The 9804-nt window shown below is 47.2% G+C and overlaps 1 long non-coding RNA gene across 3 annotated transcripts; it reads right to left on the reverse strand.

Moving 5' to 3' along the window:
* Positions 1-1388: 1388 nt before the first annotated feature.
* On the reverse strand, positions 1389-3450 carry LOC128900418 (uncharacterized). 3 transcript variants are annotated; one of them, XR_008463283.1, is made up of 5 exons: positions 3313-3450; positions 2832-2982; positions 2369-2456; positions 2002-2210; positions 1389-1620 (listed from the first exon to the last, which is right to left on the reverse strand). It is a non-coding gene; the product is annotated as an uncharacterized LOC128900418 (long non-coding RNA). The 3 variants fall into 3 exon arrangements; XR_008463282.1 differs by lacking the exon at positions 2369-2456 and having other exon boundaries at positions 1407-1620; XR_008463281.1 differs by lacking the exon at positions 2369-2456 and having other exon boundaries at positions 1448-1620; positions 2002-2155.
* Positions 3451-9804: the final 6354 nt, after the last annotated feature.

A 9804-nucleotide genomic window follows, 5' to 3' on the forward strand; every position in this document is an offset into this window, starting at 1 on the left:
AAGGCAGAAGCATCAGGTGCTCCAGCACCCAACAGCCTTTGAACCTGCAACTTCCAGAGCTGGAAGAGTCTCGTATTTTCACGGAAGAGTCTCATATTTTCATCTCACTCCTCTGGTGATCCCTTCCCTGCAGCCCGGACCAGTGACAATCTACAGAGGTGGCCGGAGGAGGTTTAAGGATCAACCCTGGCTTGCAAAAGCCCCTCGGTGTTGACCCCAGTTCAATCCAGACAAGGTTTATTCTTGCTGATTATTCCCATCTCAACTCATGCTGGTTGAGATGGGAAACTATTTAAAGCAGCTCTAGCCATAAAATAAGAAAAATGAGGAAATCAACAAGAAGTTGAGTCAAATGACTGTACATAAAGCACATTCTCATCCCCTACCAGCTATTTTAATCTCCTGTTAGCTTTCCGGTGGGAGGATTCAATTTGCATTTAAATAAAAACCTCAAGCACAGGGCCAATCTAACATTAAGATGTTCATTACAAAGGCATTCACCTCTTCAGAAATTTTAAAAGACCCCATCAAACTAGATTTTAACAGGGGGGCTATTAGCAGTCTGGCATTATTGGACACTTAGTATTTCTAAGTTATTGTTATTTACCAGACTGTTTACAGATGAGTCCAGGCAGCCCTGAACGAAGGTTTCCAGCAAGCTTGCGAGCTCCCTGGCTTTACAACCCAGGAGGTAAAAAACCCATCACAAAAGGTGTTCTCAAACCACTGAAGAGCTGCCTGCAGAAAGTTCTCAGAAAGGAGGGAAAGGGGAGGCTGCAGGACGCAGCCGAGGGCAGGCTGCTGAGATGAGCTGGTGCTCGAGCCGCAGGCTGGCAGCTCCTCTCCCTCCCCATGGGGCTCCTGTGCTGGGAACCAGCTCAGAGCTGCCCGACGATGGGCAACCTTTAGGGATGATGGTGGAGAAGGGGCTGTGACAGACTGCAGCTGGCCCCTGCAATCCCATTACACGGTGGCTTCCGTTTTAAAACTGGGGGTAAACTGTGGTTTACAAAACCCACTGAAACACAAGAGCAGGCTGGTGCTTCAAACCATTTGGGAGCTCCTGCATTGTGGGCTGGGGTCCAAACAGGACACTCGATTTGGTCCTAGGTGGGGTTTTGGTTGGTTTAGATTTTCTTTTTATGTGGGTTTTCGTTTGGTTGGGTTTTTACATTGCTGCTTGATCTCAAGCCCTTTGTGTCCTTTTCGTTTTCCTTCCTGCTTCTTCTCTGCCCGTTTCCCCTGTTGTTTCGTGGCTCCCCACACACAGCACCTGGTGAATGGGGTTCTCAGGTCAGCCGGGGCCTCCGGCTGGTACCAGAAATGTAATGGATCGCGATAAAATAGGGAGCAGAGATGGTGTGACACAGAGCAGGGCCCTGGCAGAGCTCCGCCAGGAAGCCTTCATAATCCCTGTCCTCATAGTATCTGATGCTATTAACTGTTATTAAAACAAATACTCTTTCATCTTCACAAGCATTTAATTCACCCAGTTAAAAACAAAACAACAAAGTAAACCCAAGAGACCCCTTGATGACCTTTCACTTGCCGACGTCATTTCTCAGATCAATGCAAGCAGCTTTACCTTCCCACAACGAACAGTCTGCACCGCGTCAGCACCTGCAAAAACCCAGAGGCACGAGAGATGAAGGCAGGGGCAGAGGGTGGGTTTAAATTGGATAAAAGCGCGGAGACAGGTACGGCAGCTTGGCCATAAAGCCCCAGGTGTTCAGTCCCCGACTGCCTGCTGGATGAGTCAGACCTGACGGGCTGGAAAATAACTGTCTGTCTCAGAACGACAGAGCTTATGCAATGCGCTACCGAGACCCAGAGCCCTCCTCGTACAAAGGCGGCAGGCGTTGGCTTCATTCAGCAGATGCTTTTTGAGCAATGAAAACTGCACAGCTCTACGCCCCAGTGGCCAGCGAGCCATTCCCATGGTGCAGGGAAGGAGGGAGGACGCACTCTGGTACCCACCACCAGTTTGGGAAACAAACCCACCATCACGGGGCAGCCAGCGGCGGGAGGAATGCGACGCCCACCCTCCTCCCGATGGCGTCTTTTCCTGCGTCTTTCTTGCTGCCAAGGAGACCTCTCGGGATACCTTGAAGAATTTGTAGGACAAGGATGGGCAAGGGACACTCCAGATTTATGCCTTGAAAAGGGAAAGAATTTTTCCAGGCTGCTTGGAAATGATAAAGGACGTCTCACTGTTAAAAGGGAAAAAAAAAAATAATAGTCCTGAAAACCTGTAGCAGTTTCCTGCAATTCAACATCTGTTTCCATGGGAACAGCAGGAGTGTTGCAGGAATTCCTGCAAATTACACAAATAAGCCAAACAGTAACATTTTATTTTCCTCTTTCTTACCTGCATTGCTTCAGGTTGAGCCAACTCAATCCAACGAGCACTCTTGCCCAGATCGTTTCTCTGAAGTGTTTGTGAAAGGTGCATTGAACTGCAGTGAGCAGGCCAGGAGGTAAGAAAATAGGGAAAAGGCAGCAAAAAGCACCTCCAGAACACCAGTAAAAGACTTTTCTTTTAGAAGAGATCAGGATCTTGTAGATTAAGGGGAAAAAACATGCAAAAGGACCAGAACCTGCCCATGAATATCTCTGTGCCAGCAGTGGCTGGAGCACACAGCCCCCCCCGACCACGGGAGACCTGCCTTGGCACAAGCACTGGAGAGCAATTGCAGGGGGTCTAGAGACAGCGTTCACTCCTCCTCAGTCATTTCCTCCAGAGATTTGGCAACCTGACAGTTAATTAACTAGTTAATTAATTAATTCTCCCTCCTGCAGGGCCCTGAGCTGGTTACAGTGCAGACAGTCACCTTAATATGTGGAGACAGGAGCCAAGAGCTTCAGGATCTCTCAATCAGAATGTTTAACCCACGGGGAGAAGTCCACCAGCTGTGTCTGCCCGTTTGACAAACACAGAGCGACATCATTTCAGGACAGACAGGCACTTTGAAGAGACAGTTGCTGGGAAAAAAAAAAAAAAACAACAAAAAAAACCATTAAAAAAACCTACACGCAGAGTAACATTCAAAATTAGCTACAGTTAGCAGAATTTCATCAGCGAAATGAAAGAGCTTTAAGCTGTCTAACTAGTTCGGCCATGGATGCATCTGGCTTTGCATGCTTTTTGTAAAAACAAAAGATAAGTCCATGTTTATATACAACTGGAAAAAAAATAGCTGTTTCTTCCCAGGAAGAAGGTTCATGCAAGACCCAGCAGGGCTGGGAACCGCTGATCTCCACGCACGGTTACCAGAACACTGAAGTAAAGCAGCGCTTTGCCGCTATCGCAACCTGCATCTCTCCTGTGCTCCCCAAGAGAGTCTCTCTTATAACGGAAGATCGCATCTGACCAAGAGTCAATCTATTCCAGCGCAGGGAACAAAGTGCTTTGGGTTTTCCGCAGATCACGTCCAGCTCGGAGAGAGCTGAATGCCTGAGCGAGAAAAGGGACTTTGAACGGCGGCGTTTTGTTCTCTAGTCTTCAAAGGAAGCGAAGGTTAATCATTCATGGACCAGGCCGCGATAAGAGGCAAGAGCAGGCTGTGTAAAGAATGGATTTGAAAGGGGCATGCGGGTAAAAAACATCAGTGTATAATTCTGATTTTCTATAAAAGAAAGAATATTTTTAAAGATTTTGGTGAATTAACTCCTGATCTGCCCCCAAAATTTTCATTTAAACTGCAGGGAACATTGTTTTTTCTTTCCTTTGGGGGTTAAATATGGAAGCATTTTGTGCTTTAAAAAGAAAAGGAAAAAAAAAAAAAACACCAGTTTGAAAATGAAATGCCTTCCGAAGTCAAGATGCTTCGTTTCAAAGGTTGCCATAATGAAACACTTTCATTTCTCAGAATTTTTCTCTTTGTTTTGCTGACCCCCAAAGCTAAGTTCATGGGCAAACGTATTAATCTGTAACAATGTACTTTTGCCCAGTTCTCCCTGGATTAAGTTCTATTCTTGGCTCTGTCACATGGGGCTTTTGTGACAAGGCACTGAAACCCTCCGTCTGTCCGTCCGCAGTAATTCATTTCCAGCTTGGCTGGACCGTGACTGCTGGGCAAGCACCTCTGACCGGCATCTCCCTTATACGTTCTCCTGTTCCTGACAGATTGGCTGCAGAATTCCTTTTGCACCTGCGAGATCTCACGCACGGTCACATCTAGCTAAAGGCCGGTAAAGCCAAGGGGAGCGATGAGTGGATCCTGAGTGGCTCAGATCGCTGCAGAGAGAGAAAAAATGGAGAAAAACCATCCCCAGGCAGAAGGAGGCAGATGCAGAAGGAAGAAGAGAGAGTCTCACCATCTAACCAAGTCTTGCCTTGTGTAGCTTCCACTCTCCAGACATCTCCCAGCCCCAGCTGCTGCCCATCCTGGGGTGTCTCTGAGCACACAGAGATGCGTTACAGGAAAGTTGATTATAATTGACCTCACTGCTACAGCACCTCTGCTATTCCCTATTTAGCACCCGTTTTGCTGTCATTGCTCTCCCAGAGCTATTTCTGCCAAGCATAGATCCTTGCTGACAGGTCTCTAGCGGGGAAGGCTGCGGTGCATAAAATTAGAGACATGGGGGAGAGAGCTTCTGACAGCAACCTGCCAGCCGTCCGCGGGGGCTCTGGGTGGCAGGGAAGGCGCGAGATGCCCCGTTGGCCCGAGCTGCAGGGCAGGGGTTCGCTGTTAAGCTGGAGGAGGAGGTGGGTGGTAATGAGATGTCAGCTCATCAGTAATCCCATCCACGCTTTCAAGGGAACATAGCAAAGCAGGGTAAGAGAGGCTGGGGGCAAAGTGAGACAGTTCAGGCAAGAAGAGGAAAACAAACCTGCAGAACAGTAACCAGAACAAGTATTTCCCTGGCTGCCACCGGAGAGGGGGCCAAGTCCTGCTGTCCTTTAGATCTACAGATGCCGCATGTGGAGGGCACAAAACTCATAAGTGATGTGCTCCTTAAATCCCACCCTACTGGATTTTATGTGGGAGAATATAAACATGGGGGTTTTCTACCTCCTGCATAAAAAGGAAACTCCAGACCAAACCATTTAACTTTCAAGAAGAAACTCTTTCCTGTGAAGGCGGTGAGCCCCTGGCCCAGGTTGCCCAGAGAAGCTGTGGCTGCCCTATCCCTGGAGGGGTTCAAGGCCAGGTTGGACGGGGCTTGGAGCAACCTGGGCTGGTGGGAGGTGTCCCTGCCCAGGGCAGGGGGTGCCACTGGGTGGGCTTTAGGGTCCCTTCCAACTCAAACCATTCTGTGATTCTATGAAATCCCTCCTTTAGGGTAAAATTTCTAGCTCAGTTTTACGTATCATCATCTTTCCTCAGCAGATGATGCCACATACAGATTTTGTCCTAAATGCCAACAGCTGGAGCTGGGTTAAGACACAGAGCCATCCCCACCCCAATCCCGTGGGGACACAAGCAACATTTGCCAAGTTTAGCAGTCTAAGGCTGGAAGTTCCTCCCAGCACGTGACCCATTAGCGCACCTTGCAGTCATCCCAAGGACCCGCCGCCCTGTCAATCAGATTTAAAAGAAAAGCCTTCCAGTGCTCTCAGGCACTACCATTTTATTAAACACAAACCTTCTATGGTTACGCCTACTGTAGCGTCTGAATTTCCAAGTGCTGACAGCTTCAGCGAGAGGCAGAGAGTCTGTTCCTACAACAGCCTAATGCAAGGTTGCTTCCCAAGGAGGGGGTGAAGCCTTCAGCAGCCTGGGAAATTGGCACGTTCTTTCTTTTTCTTCTCTTTTTTATCACCCAGGGTGCGGGTGGCTTCCTGGGCTGCCAGTGCACATTGCCGGCCATGTTGAGCTTCTCGTCAAATCCTCCTTCCCTGGAGACAATGCTTTGCCATCCTCAGTTGAAAGGAGGGAACTAGAGTAATTCGGGTCACTTGCCGAGATGGACAGTCCAACTGCGGGCACATTGGCAACCAGGCCTGGCAATGGCAGCAAAAAGGGGCTTTTCCTGCGCTTTTCCTGAGGGGCACCCGCTGGGGCAGCGCAGGGGGCTGGCATCTTGCAGGAGGGCAGCTAAGACAACGGGGTTGGGGCCAGCAGCAACGGCAGCAGATTTAATCCAGGCATAACCACTACTAACAGTCACTTGGCGAGACAAACAGCCCCGGTGGAGGCATGTCCACAGTGGGGCCAGGTGACGGCGAAAAGGGGCTTTTCCTGCCCTTACCTGAGGGGGATACACCCAAAGAGCCGGCAGCGGTGGATTTAAACCAGGCATAACTGCCACCAACGGTCACTTGGTCAGACGAACAGCCCCGGCGCCGGCACATCCGCAGCATTCAAAGTTCTGCATTTCTCCTGTGAAGAGATAGTAAAAGACTTCAGCTTGATCTTAACCCTTGAGTCATTGAAACTTAAGTGTCGATTTATGAGAAAACTGCACACAAGATTAGGTTCTCTTTGGAGGAAGAGTGGCAGGTCAACAGTGGGAGACACTCACTTCCACCATCCCTCCTCCCCCATTTTCGGTAACACTTATAGACTCAAGGGGCAAAAAAATGTGGTTTTGTTTTCAGAAGTGGTTACGATACAGTAATTCCCCCCTTGATCCCTCATGGCTTGTATGACGCTAGGGCCCTTACCTGCCTTGCCGGATTGGCAAACAACTTCTTCCCTCCATTTATATCTGCTCTTGCTCAAATACAGGACAACCAGGGCCCAGAGAAGCTGTTGGTTCTCAACAACGCAGTAATCCCAGCCACAGGCAGCTTAGGAAAAACCAAGACATGCAGAACCCCAAGCACCTCCATGCAAAGAAACTAGCTGGGGCACAAAACATGCAAACTTGGCCTCAGCAAAGGAGAAACAGTATAGCAAGTCACTTTTCCAAGAATCAGGAACTCCTGTGTACAGTGAACTCCAGGCAAAGTCAAGTCACAGTCTGTTTTCACCCTCCTACTGGCCTTCTAATTCACTGCCCGAAGAGCTTGTTCGCAAGTAGCAGGGAGAAAAAAAAGTGCATTCTTCAGTTTCGTAGTCACCGCTCAACACTGCTCATGTCATCCGGACACTGCTTTTATTTTCTTCCCAGGATGAGGTTTACGAGCAGACTGTTTAGATTAGCATCTATTTATTAAACACATGAAGATTACATACACAAAGACGGCAAATATCACTATCCACACAGGCATGGGTATGAAACTTTGACTCATCTCTTCCTGCGCTACTTCTCGGTTCTTCCCATCCTCCGGCATCAATGTCTCTTTTACCACGTCAGCCACCTTCAAGTTTTTCTGCGCTGGGGACCGCCGCCTTGCTCTCCTCGGCCTTCTCTTGCTGGATCTATGAGAGGAAAATAAAAAGTTGCTTCAGGCAACCTGAATTCTCTTTGCTGACCTTACAGAGCTAACGTCTGGCATCTTTTAGGCGTGGAAACCTACCGTTCTTGCAATTAGGGCAGAATAATAAAAAAAAAATTAAACAAAACAAAAGCACAAACCAACGTTGTCGTTATAAAACAATCTTTTGAAATTAAACCAAGTACCACCTTTGTGCAGGTGGCACAGAGGGGTAACCTAATGCCGCTCACTCTCATACTGGACACCTAGGATTACCTAGGGAAAGGTGTCTGGGATATGGCATGCAAGGAATTAACAGGAATGGCATTCTGGGACATGCCTGCTATCTGCTGCTGTAGAACTAATAGCTCGGTAGCACTAGAAGCATATTTTTCTGGCTAGCTTTTAGCTGAAGGAAGATCTACAGGTCAGGACCCCTTTTGATTCATGTATTCCCACGCCTAAAAAAAAAACAAAACAAAAAACACAAAACCAAACCACTTTCACGATTTTCTAACATCAGCAGGAGACAGTCTCCCAGGGTTCCCTCTTCTGTCCATGCAAAACTCTGAAGAATAGGACTGTATTTTCACAAAGCTCTAAAAAGGAGCTCAAACCCAAAAGAGACTCTGAGTCTGCAGAGACTACCCCGCTTTCGGTATCTAAGCAGTAAATTGTAAAAAGGCCACCCACATCTTCAACCTACCAGAAGTTCATGCATTAAAGGAGGCGGCCCTCTCCCCCCCCATTGTTAGTATCTCACTTTAATGCACTCTTGATACAGGTTTATTGAAATGGTGTCCCCTCAGACAGACAATGCCTTTATAAGAAACCCATTTTTCTGAGCATCAGGAAGTGCTGTTACAACTCTGCACACCTGCACAAGCGTCATTTTTGCCCAGATGCCCAGAAGGGCAGAAGCTGCTGAACGGCCTGGCAGGTTCAGGAGCGCAACGCGTTTCTTTGCTGTTATGACCACGTGGCAGTGGGCTCACAGGAGTCCCAGGTGAAATTCAAACGTTGCACTTAAGGCACTCTTCAACTTCAAAAAGGCTTTTTTATCTAGTTCCAGAAATTTCTCCGCTAAAGCTTTCTTTTCTAAGCAAGAACTTCTACAAAGCCTGTGCTTTCAAAGCTGTTGATCTGCAGATAGCCATGAGGGGACTCCTCCAAAATGGGAAAACAAGCCAAAGGAAAGGTGGCTGTTGACAAGAGGAAAAGACAGGTTAAATGCGTGTTACCTGATAACTCTGGGAGGCGAAGAACCAGAAAAGCGCATTTCCCCTTCATCTTCGTCAGTCTCATCACTAGATGTTCCACTCACCTGATGAAAAAAGAAAGTACGGCAAGAGATTCAATGAACTTAATGCATAATTTTTTCATTTCTAGCAAGCAAAGCTGCCAAACAAGCTGCAGATTGCTAAAGCAAGGCCACCTTAATTTCAGCGGGGAGAATGCTTCATCTTTTGAGGTCCTGGTGTTATCAGAAGACTAAGGAGAAAGAGGAAATGCCCATCAACGATCACAGCAGTCTAACAGCAATGGTGCCCAGACCCGAGAAACACCGCGTTACTTGTTGATGGAAAGTGATTCAGTGAATAGAAACTGCCTTGAAATAACCTCATTTAAAGTGGATTGTTCTACTGGAGATAGAAAAAAAAAAAAAAAAAAGCCTTTGGAAAGTACTTAAAATCACCAAGAGATTAGGTTAAAATCAAGGCTGGTTGCCTGTGGTCCAACATGAATGCCTCTGGAATATTAATTGATGTTCAGTACATCGTTGTACACTTGTCCACCGTTTTCTTATCCTGCTGGAAAAAGAAATATTACTTCAAACCGATTTATTGCACAAGTCAGCGAGTAACGCACAATAAACAGTATTTTGCCTCCTGACACATCATCCAATCGCAGCAGCTCAACAAACTCATCTGTATGCAAGGAAAACTGTGCTAAAGTCAACATCCCTGTTACAGTAATGCTCCAAGGCCTCACTCGGGACCTTGGTGCCACCAAGAGACAGAAATCTTGTGCCAACAAGACCAATGGCCATGCCCTGAAAAGGCTTCACCACCATCTTCAACATTATGCACCAGGGTCCATTTCTAGGGCTGAAGCCTGAGTCCTGCACTTTTCAAAGGATTACATGTGTAACGTTAAATGTAAGTAAGCGCTTGGGCAAAAAGATCGACTCACAATCTCCTATTTCAAAGTGATCCATGGCTGAATTTTGAATGCTAAGTGGAAATTACCCTACAAGTACATCAAAAAGTTCTCCTAAATATTGTCTTCAAAAGAGAATACCATCTTCTTTAAGATAGCCATCTTCTAGGTTACATGCTATGCTGAGAAGGAAGTGGAATGCCTTGAGGCGAACATCTGGCTACCCTGCCAGAATTCCTCTGGTATGAGCAAGCTCATTTGCTCAGAGTTGACTCAGGATCCTTACAATGCACTGTGAATTGCACATTAGATAAATTCAGATAAGATGGAAGATT

This window comes from Rissa tridactyla, chromosome 21 (genome assembly GCF_028500815.1).
Source record: "Rissa tridactyla isolate bRisTri1 chromosome 21, bRisTri1.patW.cur.20221130, whole genome shotgun sequence".
NCBI lineage: Eukaryota > Metazoa > Chordata > Aves > Charadriiformes > Laridae > Rissa > Rissa tridactyla.